This window comes from Hyperolius riggenbachi, chromosome 1 (assembly GCF_040937935.1).
Source record: "Hyperolius riggenbachi isolate aHypRig1 chromosome 1, aHypRig1.pri, whole genome shotgun sequence".
Lineage (NCBI taxonomy): Eukaryota > Metazoa > Chordata > Amphibia > Anura > Hyperoliidae > Hyperolius > Hyperolius riggenbachi.
In genome coordinates this window covers 138978738-138996710 of record NC_090646.1, presented here as the reverse complement: position 1 = coordinate 138996710, position 17973 = coordinate 138978738, and the positions used below count along the sequence as shown (strand labels likewise).

Below are 17973 nucleotides of genomic sequence, written 5' to 3'. Positions count from 1 at the left end.
GTTAACAATTAATTCTTTACAGCTTTAACCACTTCACAAAAGTGATGGAAAGATTGTTTCAAGAGGACTAACACATACTGTGGCATGCCGGAGGGGGGTCCATGGCAAACGTACCACTAAAAATTATGGAGTTGACACAGGGTCATGTTTTAATTGCTAAAGGGCAGAAATCACATTACATTCCTAAATTGGTGGAATAAAGTGCTTTACACATCTGGCTTGTGTACATGTCAATCAGGTAGTGTAAGGGTTACATTGAATGCTGTGTTTAACGCCCCGCACTCCGCAAACAACTGCAAAGACCTTTAGTGATTACGTCAGGTGAGCATATCTTTGTTTTTTACTAGTTGACACCTCCAGAACATAAATATTAATCCTCTCGGTGGCAGTTTTTGTGTAGTGGTGTGTAGTGTCTGCTGATTGGCTGCCATGTGTCTGCTGACACATATGTAAGGGGGTCAAAGTTTAGCCCAATGATGATGTATAGGGGGCGAATCAAATCTACCATGTATTCCCGAGGAGGCAAATGCGAATACCCGATCTTCGCTGTGAAGTATTCGCCTGGCGAATACTTCAGCCCATCTCTAATCAGCAATAACTATATCCCTACTTCTGACACCTAAATGAAATATACATAGTTTTTTTTTCAAGGCAAACTAGACTTTCATTGTATGGCATTTTTTCTCTAGAACAATTTTGTTTTCTATCTTTCTATGCATTTTAATGTAAAAAAAATAGGAAAAAAAATAGAATAAACACATTATTTCTCTGTTTTACCAATTTTAGTTTATAACAAAATTTAGATTTTGTTCCTGTCACAATTTATGGTGAGGATATTTGATTCTGAAATAATGCTAGAGTGTGTATTTTTCACTATGAACTAAAGAAAAAAAAGTATTTTAAATGTAAAAATCAATCTTATTGGGTCAGGGAACATACAGTATACTCCCTTTCACCAATTAGTGCTGTGGCAGATAGTGCTAGAGGTGTGCACTGGAGCAAGCCCAATCCTGCACAGCTATGCTTCAGCTACAAGACCTATATCTATGTCCATATGGCTTAGATGAAGTCACAGAGGACGTAAATATACTGTACTGGTGGATAAAATAGTTAATAACATTTAATTAAAACATGTTGCAGTGCTCTCTAATTGGTTAGAACAGGCAATGAAGCACTTGAATTAATTCATTCCTCCAAAGGTTGGTGATTTTCTGGGGTTAAACACCCCAGCCTATTTGAAAAGATCAAACAATTCTTTATACTCTTTAACCATAACCATGTGAATCCACCATACTGGAAACGTATGTACCAAGATTGGGAACATTGTCTTATCTCTAAACCCCACAGCCCTTCTTACTAACCACTTGGGGCCCTAGGGGCTAAGGGAGTTTGCTTCTCTCCCTCCATCCAAATATGCAGAGCAGTGTATTAAAGTACATACAGTATGCCTGCTCCAGGTGACCTTATCCACGGTGATAACAAAACAAAATACATATTTTACAAACATATTGCAAAGATAAAAAGGGCAGTGTAGATAATATACTTTTGTAGATTATATTTAGACGGGACAGACAACAAATACAGCATCAGCAATAGCAAGAAACAATTAAAAAAAACACAAAATCCAGGCTCCTCACCTTAAACTAGGACATTTAAACACTTGTAAGTGTTGATCACTCCTCATAATCAAAACCCTCTGATTAAATGCTTGCATCTGCAAACATCCAATCAGAGGGCTCTGCTAGTGCACACGGCACATTACAGCATTTGTGAACATCAGAGGAGCAAGCTGGCTATCTTGCTGCAGCCAAATGCCTTGCAGAGAATCGTGTGGGGACCAGTAATTGGATTGTGCCATACATTACTTTCACAGGCGGTGTCCCCTGTGCAGTGGTCGTCTCTTCTGTGGTCCATTGCCATCAGTACTTTTATTGGACTGGGTTCTACAGTAAAAATGTACATGTAATTTTCAGCCTTATTTCTTGTATCCTATAAGTTCCTATACCTGTTCTAATGCGGTCTGGATTACTGCAGCCTTTTCTAGTTGCACTGTCTCTGTAATAGATCTAATCTTCTTTTCTTTGTCAAGCCTTGTCGAGCCAGGGAGGAATGTTCTGCCTCTGCTGTGATAGGGAGAAGTTATGCACGCCCCCTCAACGCCCCCTCCAGGCTCTGTGTGCTTTGTTTAGTACTCACAGACAGAGCTCTCTGAGGGGGAAGGAAGCTGCCTGTCTTATGCTGAGAACTGTGAGAATCCCAGACTGGAGTGCAGATAATTTTCTATGTAATAAAAACTTGTAGTATACTGTAACATGAGATATATACAAACATCACTTACTGGTTAGGGGCTGTGTTTTTTGTTTTTTAAACACTGCCTAAAACTGGCGATTGAAAGCAAGGATTGCGGCGGGGAGCTGCGGAAATAGCAAAGAGGGGCCCAGGAGAACATAATGAATAGAATGGTATGTTTTTTATCGTAAGAATTTGAGAGTACAGATTCTCTTTAAAAAGGTGAATAAAGCCTGTTATTGGCCTCCTTGCTCATAAAAAAACACCTATCATCCAGGGCATCTGGCTAACCAGTTGAAAAGAAAATGGCCTATCAGAGGCTTTTTGTTTCCTCTGAAGGCCTACCCTTTGGTTTAGAACCTTATAAGATACTAGAATAATGGCATGAAGGCTGCCACCAAAATCGTGATTGTAAACCTGAATTTTTCCATGGATATTGCTGTTTTTGGTTCAGAGATGTGAACAATTTGTGAGCTGCATATCTCATATCTGTGGGACAGTTAGTGACAAGACAATATACTCTATAAAGCGCCGACATATTATGCAGCACTGTAGAAATACTTAAATAAATAAATAGTGTGAATTTCACTTTTACCTGAATGTAAACCACAACATTACTATTGTTCACATAATGCACTAAACAATTCATTACCCAACATTTTTTCGTATCTTAGCACTGTTGTGTATCTGTTTTTACACCACAAAAACTAAAGAAAAAAAGTAAGTATGAAACATGGCTTTGTTGCGGGTACCAGCACTGGTAATGAATAACCACACTCCAAAAAAAAGGAGAACCAACCAGTATATGCTGCTCAATCTGATCAGCATATTATGGTTGGTTCTTCTTCTTCTTCTTCTTTTTTTTTTTTGCTCTTACACCTTGCTATTACAATGGCTAGACTACTTGGGAAGCAATTTTTTGACATTTTAGTTCTGTTTTTAACAAAGCTTGCTTAATAATTATATAAGAGATTCATTTCATAATATTTCCAGATTTTGCTTACGTATGCAGACAACTAATGCTTTGTCAGATGACAATGTGCGTCATTCTGCCATCAAAAACGAAAGAGGCAGTTCAGTTTTTTGTGGAAATTTTATTTCTCCTTCAGGGACTGAAGTAAAGGTTAGTACACCATAATTTAAAATGTTCTGACTTAGTTGATACTGATCTGAGCATTTAGAAGGGATACAATTTAATTACCTGTACTTTATTTTTATGAGGATTAGTGTATTTACTGTCTGTAACTGTACATTCTGTGGACTCTACCTTTCAGTTGAGATTTTTATAAAGTTTATGACTTGACTCTGCTACACAGGATGTCCCATCATAAAATCTAGGCAGGTCTACATTCCAATCAAATGTTTGGGACTTGCAGAATATGTGTGGTCTGCAAATCATCTTTTGGAATAATTATAATGGGCCTACCGCTTAATTACTGAATGAATAAAGATGGGGCATATTATTGAAATGACAAGTGAATGCAAGTGAAATATGGATTTTTTTATGGGGAAACTGACTGTAAAACTGACGAAGGAATGCACTGTGATTGTTACTAAAACATGGCAAAAAGACTAACAGAAAAAAATGACTAAAAACCATTGATGAGTAGGTTGTAAGACAAATGGTGCCCATAAATTGTACAATATTTTTCATTTTTTTCAATCCAAGAAATTCAATCAATTATTATGTTTGGTCAAATAGTTTTTAAAATTCTTTTCAAGATACTATACATGACTGTTTGATTTAAAAAAAAAAAATTATTGAATATGAAGAAAAAGTTGGTGTGTCTAATAGTATTTTATTACAACCTACATACATACAGTTCATACAACGTACCATAAACTATACAATTTCACAAAGAATCACCCCGATTTTTCCAACATGTCCGATCAGATTTTTATCGAAAGAATTGAATAATGGCTAATTTTTTTCTCAATAAAAAAAGATTTATTTTTGATTGTCTCTCTATTTGATTGTTTTGGTTGACTACACAGGAAAATGTAATGTTTTAATTGTACCGTGCATGGGCACCATTAGAATAATGTCATGTAAAAATAAATGTAATGGTGCCCACATATGGTACAATTTTTTCATTTTTTTTCAATTAGATAATTTTATTCGATTATTCCGTTAGATTGAATATAAAGATTTCTCTAACGTGTCCAATCTGATTTTTATTGAAAAAATGGGATAGTAATTTGGGGTTTTGATCAAGAAAAATATTATTTTCGACTTTCATTTAATTGGATCATTTTGGTTGAATAAATGGGAAAATCGAACGAGTTGAAACACCTGCCCTGTGTTGATTGCTAGCTAAGAGTGAAATTACTTCACCTGCTTAATAAGATTCTAGCAAATATTATGGTGTTGTACACACTTTAAAGATTAATGAAAGATCTTAGACCAATTTTACCCCCTTCCATGTAGTATGAGAGCCATACTCTACACAGTCTTTTCTATGGAGCTGAACTCCCCATCAGATAAAAAATCTTTGCAAGATGCTGCACACAAAGATGCTGTACACATGCAACAGATCAGTATCTGCAAAAGATCTGTTCCTGCAAAAGATCCGTTCCTGCAAAATGCATTCATAGTCTATGAGATCTGCAGATCATCATACACACCTTGTTTAAGGCTGGTTTCACATGAGGACGTTGCGTTTTAGGGGACGTTATGGTCGCATGCCCCTAACACAACGCCTGGTGCTCCCCGCTTTGGATGTCAGAGTGAGCCGCGTTGTGCAGCTCACCCTGGCGTCCGTGATGCCGTGATGCGTACTCTTGGACGCATGCGGCATCACATCCCGTCGGCCAATCGCCGCACAGAGCGGCCGTTCCAAGAAGTAAACACTGCACGTCACTGAGTGCAGTGAATATTAATTAGCCATGTGCCTGGCCGCTCTCCGCTCCTCCCCAATGTTACTGAGCATGTGCAAGCAGTCTAACGCGGCTCTGCCGCTTACAAAGTACTGCATGCAGTACGTTGACTTATGGCGCAGCGTTACTGTGTAACGCAACGTGGGCACTGTGAACAGCCCATTGATTTTTCATTGCTGTGCGGTGGGGTGCGTTACAGGCTGCTCTAACGTGCGCCTGTAACGTCCCACTGTGAAACCAGCCTAACAGACATTCATCTGCATATCTGACAATCATCTGCAGATCTGAAAATCCATCCTGGTGGATCTGATCTGCAGATGAATGTCTGTTAAACAAAGTGTGTATGAGATCTGCAGATATCATAGACTATGAATTCATTTTGCAGGAATGGATCTTTTGCAGGAACAGATCTTTGGCAGATACTGATCTGTTGCATGTGTACAGCATCTGTGTGTGCAGCATCTTGCAAAGATTTCTGTCTGATGGGGAGTTCCGCTCAATAGAATAGAATGTGTAGAGTATGGCTCTCATACTACATGGAAGGGGTAAAATGGTCTAAGATCTTTGTTTAATCTTTCAAGTTTGTACACACCATTAGTAGTAACTGAAGTCAATAAGGGATTGGTGGTGGTATGACATTAATTTCCCTTTATAGATCACCACTTTTAAAGGGAATCTGAAGTGAAAATAAAGTTATGATATAATGGATCGTATGTTTAGTACAGCTAAGAAATAGAACATTAGTAGCAAACAAAAGAGTCTCATATTGTTTCCAGTACAGAGTTAAAGGCACGTACACACGACCAACATGCACACGACCACACGACAAACTGCACGACCTCACGAACCGCCCACACGTCTAGGTGGCTAAACGACTAACTCATTTACATACTGTGCACGCAAGTGGAATGACGGACTACACATTCAGAACAAGTACAAGTCATTCAAACCACTTTTACACACACACCAACTACATGATGTCAGACCAACACAGATCCGACAGTTGGATCGGGCAAAATGTCTGTTATCGGTCGCTTGTCAAGTTGTTTGCACGCCTACACATGCCTAAATTATCGTCCAAAAGACTGAAGTCAGGCAATAATCAGGCTGCAGTTTGGTCCGTGTGTACTTAGCTAAAGAAACTTCAGTTGTTATCTATGCAAAAGAGCTTCTCTGAGCTCTCTGACTCAACTTGGGTCGGAGACAGTCCTATTTTATGAAGCACTTTTACATCAAAGAGACAGTCAGAGACAGATTTACAGAATGTGGCTTGTAATTGTAAATATGACAGAATTATGCAATGTAAAAAAATGCTGTGCAACTGAAAATAAAAATATGGGACTCTTTTCTTTGCTACTAATGTTCTATTAATTATCCGCACTACACATGCAATGCATTATATAATATTTTTTTTCCGGTTCAGTGTCACTTTAAGACCCTTTATTGAAAGTCATGCAGGTCATATTGTTATCTGTAACCCTGTTACCTTCCACATAAGAATATTTTGTGTGATAAACCCTCCAGCCCCCCAAACAAAAATGCAAAATATTCTGTTTTATGACTCAGTACTATTCCAATCATAACAATGAAAACACTGTTGCTTTAGACACCACTTAGGGCTCTATTCATAAAAAAATTGTGGTGAAAAAACTCGTGGAGGTAAAATACCACAGCAGTATTTTAGACTTCGGGGTCGTCATTCATAAAAATCTTGCCAGCTACAAGTGCCTTTTGACAGTAAGCTGTCAAAAGGCATGCAGAAACACTGAAGCCGGCAGAGTCCATCCGTGCGCTGCTCTCTCTGGGAGGTCTGTCCCATTCACTTTCATGTAATCCGAACTCTTCTCGCTACATCAGAGGAAGCGGTATTTCCCGTCCACTTACAGCTTCCTCTAATATTTATGAATTGACATTTTGTAACTTTTTCTAGATACAGTGGTGTGAAAAACTATTTGCCCCCTTCCTGATTTCTTATTCTTTTGCATGTTTGTCACACTTAAATGTTTCTGCTCATCAAAAACTGTTAACTATTAGTCAAAGATAACCTAATTGAACACAAAATGCAGTTTTAAATGATGGTTTTTATTATTTAGTGAGAAAAAAAACCTCCAAATCTACATGGCCCTGTGTGAAAAAGTGATTGCCCCCCCCCCCCTTGTTAAAAACTAACTTAAAGTTGGTTTATTACACCTGAGTTCAATTTCTGTAGTCACCCCCAGGCCTGATTACTGCCACACCTGTTTCAATCAAGAAATCACTTAAATATGAGCTATCTAACACAGAGAAGTAGACCAAAAGCACCTCAAAAGCTAGACATCATGCCAAGATCCAAAGAAATTCAGGAACAAATGAGAACAAAGGTACTGTAATTGAAATCTATCAGTCTGGTAATGGTTATAAAGCCATTTCTAAAGCTTTGGAACTCCAGCAAACCACAGTGAGAGCCATTATCCACAAATGGCAAACACATGGAACAGTGATGAACCTTCCCAGGAGTGGCCGGCCGACCAAAATTACCCCAAGAGCGCAGAGAAAACTCATCCGAGAGGCCACAAAAGACCCCAGGACAACATCTAAAGAACTGCAGGCCTCACTTGCCTCAATTAAGGTCAGTGTTCACGACTCCACCATAAGAAAGAGACTGGGCAAAAACGGCCTGCATGGAAGATATCCAAGGCGCAAACCACTTTTAAGCAAAAAGATAATTAAGGCTTGTCTCAATTTTGCTAAAAAAAATCTCAATGATTGCCAAGACTTTTGGGAAAATACCTTGTGGACTGACGAGACAAAAGTTGATCTTTTTGGAAGGTGCGTGTCCCGCTACATCTGTCGTAGAAGTAACACAGCATTTCAGCAGAAGAACATCATACCAACAGTAAAATATGGTGGTGGTAGTGTGATGGTCTGGGGTTGTTTTGCTGCTTCAGAACCTGGAAGGCATGCTGTGATAGATGGAACCATGAATTCTACTGTCTGCCAAAAAATCCTGAAGGAGAATGTCCGGCCATCTGTTCGTCAACTCAAGCTAAAGCGATCTTGGGTGCTGCAGCAGGACAATGACCCAAAACACACCAGCAAATTCACCTCTGAATGGCTGAAGAAAAACAAAATGAAGACTTTGGAGAGGCCTAGTCAAATTCCTAACCTGAATCCTATTGAGATGTTGTGGCATGACCTTAAAAAGGCGGTTCATGCTAGACAACCCTCAAATAAAGCTGAATTACAACAATTCTGCAAAGATGAGTGGCCCAAAATTCCTCCAGAGCGCTGTAAAAGACTCGTTGCAAGTTATCGCAAATGCTTGATTGCAGTTATTGCTGCTAAGGGTGGCCCAACCAGTTATTAGGTTCAGGGGGCAATTTCTTTTTCACACAGGGCCACATAGGTTTTGAGGTTTTTTTCTCACTAAATAATAAAAACCATCATTTAAAACTGCATTTTGTGTTCAATTATGTTATCTTTGACTAATAGTTAACGGTTTTTGATGAGCAGAAACATTTAAGTGTGACAAACATGCAAAAGAATAAGAAATCAGGAAGGGGGCAAATAGTTTTTCACACCACTGTAAATGTAGAAAAACACCGCACAAGGCGGAAATTTCTCGCTCTGCTGGGGAATTGTAGATTTTCATGCGGAAACAGCTTTTATGATTGCACACTTTGCTAAATGGACGGGAAATCAGCTGTTTTGAGCGGAAAACTGGCGGAAAAAGTTTTATGAATAGAGGCCTTAGTAGTTTATTTTTTCCCGAGAACTGATACTATTATGAAGAAGCAGGGTGGGCCTTGAGATGTGTACAAATATTTGATTCACCATTAAATTGACAGGTAATTCATTGATAGGCTAGGAGCCATGAGCTAATAGGTGACTTAGTTGCCAATCAGAAATATTGTCCAGCCTCTACCAATGGCACATCATGACAGCTGTTCATTCAAAGCAATGATGTGTTTCAACAATCTCATTTAGTGGAGCCCTGTTAGCTTTTAAATGCTGTAGTTGCTTGTTGTACAGACCATAACACAGCAGCACCAGAATTTTCCACATTGACTAGGATCTAACTAACATCCAGTGGTGTAGCTAAGGAGCTGTGGGCCCCTTGAGGCAGCCATCCATCCTCAGGATACTTCAATGATTTTTAAAAGCAAACTCAATGACAGATGCTGTATATTTTTGTTATCAGAACAGTAATTTCAGAGCTTTGTCACAGTATTTCTGCCTATCTGTCATGAAAATGGGGGTGGGAACATGATTTAACACCTAAAGAGGCCTGAAACTCTAATTTTTATTTACCATGGCACATGCCTACTATGACATCAGTGGCATAGCTTAGGAGCTATGGGCCCCAGTGCAAGTTTTACAATGGGGCCCCCCAAGCACTCTATACATAACAATTGATACGGCGCAGCAAAACCTGCCAATAGCAACTACAGTGTCAGAGGTGCAAGAAGGGTATGGGGAACAGCCTGTTAACCTTCCTGGCGGTTCTTTAATTCTGCCAAATAGGCAGAAATACATTTTAAAAATTTTTTTTGTTTCATGCAAAGCAACCAGAGTGGTAGCTACATGAAACAACACTAGAGGGCGCATGTTCCCCTGTTTGGCTTTTCCTGTCGCCATGGCGACGATCGGAATGACGTCGTGGACGTCAGCCGCCGTCCTGACGTCAGACGCCTCCAATCCAGCCCATAGCACTGCCTGGAAGTCATTGGTCCGGGCAGCACAGGGATCTGGCGGGGGGGCCCTCTTCCGCCGCTGCGTGCGGACGATCGCCGCAGAGCGGCGGCGATCAAGCTGGACGCGCGGCTGGTAAAGTGCTAGCTGCGCGTACAGCACTTTGAATGAGGCAAATCGCGCCACCAGGGGTTGAGATATCCTCTGCGGCGGCTTACCCCGAGCGCAGCTCGGGGTTACCACTAAGAGGGTTAATGATTACCACTATTCAAAGTATCTATAGAAGTGATTATTATGAGCACAGGACCAATAGAGAGCTAATACTGTAGTTGAGGGAGGGCCCTTTGGGGCCCCTCTGGCCCAAGGTCCCCGATGCGGTGGCTACCTCTGCAACCCCTATTGCTACGCCCCTGCTATCATCACATTTTTGAACAATGATCAACCTTAAAACCAAAATGAGGTACATTCAAGCAATCCGAACACTGAACTGCATCACCAAACTGCATTGCTATTGTGCAGGGGTATTAACCACTTCAGCCTACAGTGTTGTTCACCTTATACATCCGAGCAACTTTCAACTCCCATTCATTCGCCAATAACTTTATCACTACTTATCACAATCAATTGATCTACATCTTGTTTTTTCTGCCACTAATTACGTTTTCTGTGGGTGGTACACTTTGCTAAGAATAATTTTTTTCTAAACTTATTTTAACAGGAAGATTAAGAAAGAAATGTAAAAAATTCATTATTTCTCAGTTTTTGGGCATTATAGTTTGAAAAGAATACATGCTACTGTAATTAATTATAATGTATTTTATTTGCCCATTTGTCCCAGTTATTACACCGTGTAAATGATGTCCCTATCACAATTTAAGGCGCTGATATTTTATTTAGAAATAAAGGTGCATTTTTTCAATTTGCGTCCATCACTATTTACAAGCCTATAATTTGAAAAATATATAATAATATACTCTCTTGACATACACATTTAAAAGGTTCAGACCCTTAGATAACTATTTATGTTGTTTTTTTTTAATTGTCATTTTTTTTAAATAAAAAAATGTATTTGGGTAATTTTTGGCGTGGGAGGTAAACGGCTAATTTAACATGTATATAATGTAATGGTTTAACCATTTTGGTACCAGCAGACTCTGCCCCCTTAACCCTCCTGGCGGTTAATTTTTTTTGCCAAAATGGCAAAAATCCTTTTTTTTTAAATTTTTTTTTTTGTGTTTCATGTAAAGCTACCAGAGTGGTAGCTACATGAAACACCACTAGAGGGCGCATGTGTCCCTCTAGTGCGATCGTCGCCGGCATCAATAGCAAACAGGGGAACGCGTATATAACGCGCTCCCCTGTTTGGCTTCTCCTGTCGCCATGGCGACGATCGGAATGACGTCATGGACGTCAGCCGACGTCCTGACGTCAGACACCTCCGATCCAGCCCATAGCGCTGCCCGGAACTCATTGGTCCGGGCAGCGCAGGGCTCTGGCGGGGGGGGGGGCCCTCTTGCGCCGCTGCGTACGGGCGATCGCCGCAGAGCGGCGGCGATCAAGCTGTACGCGCGGCTAGCAAAGTGCTAGCTGCGCGTACAGCATTTTAAATGGAGCAAATCGCTCCATCAGGGGCTGAGATATCTTCCTGCGCAGCATAGCCCGAGCTCAGCTCGGGCTTACCGCCAGGAAGGTTAAGGACCAGAGGCTGCTGGTATGCTAAAAAAACACATTCCAACGAATCGCCGCAATAATCCGTCGCTCCCGCCGGTCATGTCGCTCTGTCCCCGCCGCAGGCTGCTCTCTCTGCCGTCTTTATGATGGCAGAATGCTGTGCACCAGTCAGGAGCCGCTTTCATTGGCTCCTGACCCTGTCACTCAATGTAAGCCAATGGGATTGGCTTACAGGAATGACAGGGCCAGGAGCAAATGAAAATGGCTCCTGCCCGGCTCACAGTGCTCTGCCGTCATAGAGGCAGCAGGGCAGCACATTGTGGCGGGTAGAAAGCGGCGAGAGTGGCGGGAAGGGATGGGGACGCGCGGTGAATGGGACGTAGAGTTTACGTCCAGTCAGAACCGCAGCGCCACCCGCCCGACGTAGATTTAAACTGCGTCGGTCCACGTTTGGTTAATAAAAAATGTATGTGGGTGTAGTTTACTATTTGGCCACAAGATGACCACAGTCAAAAAGTCCTGGAAGCGAATGATGACGCTTCCAAGAACTAGAAAGAGGATAGGAAACTTTTTTTTGCAGAAAGACTGTCAGTTTTTCTGCGGGGGACTTAGATCAGTGAAGGGGAACTATATTCCCATTCACTGATCGGGGGGCTAACGGCAGGTGGCAGGAGCAGCAGTGTCTATCTGTATGGATATATCCGTCCAGATAGACTGAAGTGGTTAAATGTATGTATAAATGTGCAGAGTTGGGCCGAACCTCCGATTTTCGGTTCGCGAACCGGGTTCGCGAACTTTCGCGAAAGGTTCGGTTCGCGTTAAAGTTCGCGAACCGCAATAGACTTCAATGGGGATGCGAACTTTGAAAAAAAAAATTAATTATGCTGGCCACAAAAGTGATGGAAAAGATGTTTCAAGGGGTCTAACACCTGGAGGGGGGGATGGCGGAGTGGGATACATGCCAAAAGTCCCCGGGAAAAATCTGGATTTGACGCAAAGCAGCGTTTTAAGGGCAGAAATCACATTGAATGTTAAATGACAGGCCTAAAGTGCTTTCAAACATCTTGCATGTGTATACATCAATCAGGTAGTGTAATTAAGGTACTGCTTCACACTGACGCACCAAACTCATCGTGTAACGCACCGCAAACAGCTGTTTGTGTAGTGACGGCCGTGCTGGACTGGTGCGCACCATGGCGAGAGTGCAGGTTTTGGTGGCTTTACAGCCCATATGGTCAGTCACCTGGCTGATGTAGCTGAATGACAGAACAGTGACTGTCCAGCTGATCAAATTTGGTCTGACCACAATGAGGCAACGACCTTATTATCGTGGGTGTGCCCCCCGAGACACTCATCTAGGCGCCGGTCATTGCTCCATTGTGATACGCAAGCCCCTTCACCACGGCAAGGTAATGATCACGAAGGGGAATGGGCGCATGTTCATGCCTTTTCTTTTGTTGTTGCAGCTGCCCGCAGTGCAGCCAGAAAAATTAGGCAGTCATGTACACGCACCCGAAAAATTATTACAGCGGCCGCTGCTAGCAGCGGCCTAAAAAATTCAGCAATCCGCCTGGAGTCCCGGACCCTGTTGGTGGTGGCGGAGAAGGTAGTGAAGCGGCCTGCAGGCAGACATGCTGTGTGGAGGGACTGGGAGCGACTTAGTCTTCTTGGGGCAGGCCAGGCAGCCAGTCACACGGCGTGCAGGCAGAGATGCTGTATGTGCGGGGACTGACTTAGTCTTGGGGCGGGCAGCAGCCCTCCGGGATCCATGCCTCATTCATTTTTATAAAGGTGAGGTACTTAACACTTTTGTGACTTAGGCGACTTCTCTTCTCTGTGACAATGCCTCCAGCTGCGCTGAAGGTCCTTTCTGAGAGGACGCTTGCGGCAGGGCAGGAGAGAAGTTGGATGGCAAATTGGGACAGCTCTGGCCACAGGTCAAGCCTGCGCACCCAGTAGTTCAAGGGTTCCTCATCGCTGTTCACAGCAGTGTCTACATCCACACTTAAGGCCAGGTAGTCGGCTACCTGCCGTTCCAGGCGTTGGTGGAGGGTGGATCCGGAAGGGCTACGGCGAGGCGTTGGACTAAAGAACGTCCGCATGTCCGACATCACCATGAGATCGCTGGAGCGTCCTGTCTTTGACTGCGTGGACACGGGAGGAGGATTAGTGGCAGTGGTACCTTGCTGGCGTTGTGCCGTCACATCACCCTTAAAGGCATTGTAAAGCATAGTTGACAGCTGGTTCTGCATGTGCTGCATCCTTTCCACCTTCCGGTGAGTTGGTAACAGGTCCGCCACTTTGTGCCTGTACCGAGGGTCTAGTAGTGTGGCCACCCAGTACAGCTCATTCCCCTTGAGGTTTTTTATACGGGGGTCCCTCAACAGGCAGGACAGCATAAAAGACGACATCTGCACAAAGTCGGATCCAGTACCCTCCATCTCCTCTTGCTCTTCCTCAGTGACGTCAGGTAAGTCAACCTCCTCCCCCCAGCCGCGAACAATACCACGGGAAGGTTGCGCAGCACAAGCCCCCTGCGACGCCTGCTGCGGTTGTTCTCCTGCCGCTGTCCCCTCCTCCTCCTCCTCCTCCCCCAAAGAAACACCTTGCTCATCATCCTCTGAGTCTGACTCATCTTCTGCACATGACCTCTCTTCTTCCTCCTCCTCCCCCCTCTGTGCTGCCGCAGGTGTTGAGGAAACAGCTGGGTCTGATGAAAATTGGTCCCATGCCTGTTCCTGCCGTAACGGTTCCTGGTCACGCTCATTCGCAGCTTCATCCGCCACTCTACGCACAGCACGCTCCAAGAAGTACGCGTAGGGAATTAAGTCGCTGATGGTGCCCTCACTGCGGCTCACCAGGTTGGTCACCTCCTCAAACGGCCGCATGAGCCTGCATGCATTTTTCATCATTGTCCAGTTGTCGGGCCAGAACATCCCCATCTTCCCAGACTGTTTCGTTCTACTCCAGTTGTAGAGGTACTGGGTGACGGCTTTCTTCTGTTCTAGCAGGCGGGAGAACATGAGGAGGGTCGAGTTCCAGCGAGTGGGGCTATCGCAAATGAGGCGTCTCACCGGCATGTTGTTTTTACGCTGAATTTCTGCAAATCGTGCCATGGCTGTGTAAGAGCGCCTCAAATGCCCACAGAACTTCCTGGCCTGCTTCAGGACATCCGCTAAGCCAGGGTACTTTGCCACAAATCTTTGAACCACCAGATTCATGACATGTGCCATGCAGGGTATGTGTGTCAGCTTCCCCATATGCAAAGCGGCAAGCAGATTGCTGCCGTTGTCGCACACCACGTTGCCTATCTCCAGGTGGTGCGGGGTCAGCCACTCATCCACCTGTTTCTTAAGAGCAGCCAGGAGAGCTGCTCCAGTGTGACTCTCCGCTTTGAGACAAGCCATGTCTAAGATGGCGTGACACCGTCGTACCTGGCATGCAGCATAGGCCCTGCGGAGCTGGGGCTGTGTAGCTGGAGAGGAGAACTGCCACTCAGCCAAGGAGGAGGAGGAGGACAGCGAAGAGCATGTAGCAGGAGGAGAGGAGGTGGCAGGAGGCCTGCCTGCAAGCCGTGGAGGTGTCACAATTTGGTCCGCCGCTTTCTGCTTGCCATCGTTCACCACCAGGTTCACCCAATGGGCTGTGTAGGTAATGTAGCGGCCCTGCCCGTGCTTGGCAGACCAGGCATCCGTGGTCAGGTGTACCCTTGACCCAACGCTCTTCGCAAGAGATGACACCACTTGCCTCTCAACTTCACGGTGCAGTTGGGGTATGGCCTTTCTGGAAAAATAAGTGCGGCCTGGCATCTTCCACTGCGGTGTTCCGATGGCCACAAATTTACGGAAGGCCTCAGAGTCCACCAGCCGGTATGGTAACAGCTGGCGAGCTAACAGTTCCGCCACGCCAGCTGTCAGACGCCGGGCAAGGGGGTGACTGGCCAAAAGTGGCTTCTTCCGCTCAAACATTTCCTTCACGGACACCTGACTGCTGCTGTGGGCAGAGGAGCAGGAACCGCTCAAGGGCAGAGGCGGAGTGGAGGAGGGTGCCTGTGAAGGTGCAAGGGAGAGAGCGGCATAAGCAGATGATGCACCTGAAGGAGGAAGAGGAGAAGGAGGGTGACTTTGCTTTTGTGTGCTGCTGCTGCTTTTGCTCAGGTGGCCATCCCATTGCTGTTTGTGCCTTTTCTGCAGGTGCCTTCGTAAGGCACTTGTCCCTACGTGAGTGTTGGCCTTTCCACGGCTCAATTTTTGTTGGCAGAGCGAACAGATGGCTTTGGTCCGATCTGAGGCACACACATTAAAAAATTTCCACACCGCTGAGCCACCCTGGGATGTGGGCACCTCAGCAGCTGATGCTGAAGGGCAAGTTGGCTGGCTGTACATAGGTGGCGAATCTGGCGATACATGGTGCCGGACTCTGCCACCAGCTGTTTCTGACGAAGAGCTGCCCCAGCTTCTTTCAGCAACTTCTATCCTCCTACTACTCTCTGACTCCCCCTCTGAACTGTCCCCCTCTTCATCTCCTCTATTGGGAACATACAGAGGATCCCTATCATCGTCATCATCGTAATCATCCTGCCCAGCTTCGCTTGCCTCAGAAAAATCCAAATGTGTAGGTCCTTCATCCTCCTTACACGTTACATCCATAGTGTTGTCGCGTAACGCAGACATATGAGCTGGTGAAAATTCATCTGGCTGTAACAATGGCTGTGCATCAGTGATTTCACCACCACTAAATAATTCTTGCGAAGTGTCAAATGCAGCGGAAGTGGTGCTAGTAGTAGCGCTGGTGGCTGAGCAAGATGAGGTGTTCTGTGTCGCTAAATACTCAACCACGTCCTCACAATCTTGGGAGGTGATGGGACGTGCCTTCTTCCGAGCACTGTACTGTGGGCCAGGTCCACACGAAATTACATTTACACGACCTCGCGCAGACCTGCCGGGTGGCCTTCCTCTGCCTCTGCCACTACCTCTTCCTCTTCCTCTACCTGTTTTGTCCATATCGGGTATGCACGGAGTGGTATATCACACTGCGTGCACTCACGTAGGTAGGTGGGTTCACTTAACTGCACAGGTATGCGCACTGATGCGGTGGGTTCACTGAACAGTACAGGTATACAGTGGCGGGTTCACTGAACACAACAGGTATGCAGTGGCGTGTTCACTAAACAGGTATACAGTGGCAGGTCCACTGAACAGAACAGGTATACAGTGGCAGGTCCACTGAACAGAACAGGTATACAGTGGCGGGTCCACTGAACAGAACAGGTATACAGTGGCGGGTTCACAGAACAGGTATGCAGTGGCAGGTTCACTGAACACAACAGGTATGCAGTGGCGTGTTCACTAAACAGGTATACAGTGGCAGGTCCACTGAACAGAACAGGTATACAGTGGCGGGTTCACAGAACAGGTATACAGTGGCGGGTCCACTGAACAGAACAGGTATACAGTGGCGGGTTCACAGAACAGGTATGCAGTGGCAGGTTCACTGAACACAACAGGTATGCAGTGGCGTGTTCACTAAACAGGTATACAGTGGCAGGTCCACTGAACAGAACAGGTATACAGTGGCGGGTTCACAGAACAGGTATACAGTGGCGGGTCCACTGAACAGAACAGGTATACAGTGGCGGGTTCACAGAACAGGTATACAGTGGCGGGTCCACTGAACAGAACAGGTATACAGTGGCGGGTTCACAGAACAGGTATACAGTGGCGGGTCCACTGAACAGAACAGGTATACAGTGGCGGGTTCACAGAACAGGTATACAGTGGCAGGATCACTGAACAGGTATGCAGTGGCAGGATCACAGTACAGGTATGCAGTGGGCTGAGGGCTCACTGAACAGAACAGGTATGCTGTGGCAGGATCACTGAACAGCTATGCAGTGGCAGGATCACAGTACAGGTATGCAGTGGGCTGAGGGCTCACTGAACAGAACAGGTATGCTGTGGCAGGATCACTGAACAGGTATGCAGTGGCAGGATCACAGTACAGGTATGCAGTGGGCTGGGGGCTCACTGAACAGAACAGGTATGCTGTGGCAGGATCACTGAACAGGTATGCAGTGGCAGGATCACAGTACAGGTATGCAGTGGGCTGAGGGCTCACTGAACAGAACAGGTATGCTGTGGCAGGATCACTGAACAGGTATGCAGTGGCAGTATCACAGTACAGGTATGCAGTGGGCTGAGGGCTCACTGAACAGAACAGGTATGCTGTGGCAGGATCACTGAACAGGTATGCAGTGGCAGGATCACAGTACAGGTATGCAGTGGGCTGAGGGCTCACTGAACAGAACAGGTATGCTGTGGCAGGATCACTGAACAGCTATGCAGTGGCAGGATCACAGTACAGGTATGCAGTGGGCTGAGGGCTCACTGAACAGAACAGGTATGCTGTGGCAGGATCACTGAACAGGTATGCAGTGGCAGGATCACAGTACAGGTATGCAGTGGG

The 17973-nt window shown here is 44.9% G+C and overlaps 1 protein-coding gene across 1 annotated transcript in view; it reads left to right on the top strand.

Moving 5' to 3' along the window:
• Positions 1 to 3349: 3349 nt before the first annotated feature.
• The window catches only part of MSR1 (macrophage scavenger receptor 1), a 72554-nt gene continuing 57930 nt past the window's right edge, over positions 3350 to 17973 (top strand). Inside the window, exon 1 of the mRNA XM_068268630.1 lies at positions 3350 to 3412. The gene's annotated coding sequence lies outside the window, so the exon portion shown is untranslated. The remainder of the gene's footprint in view (positions 3413 to 17973) is intronic.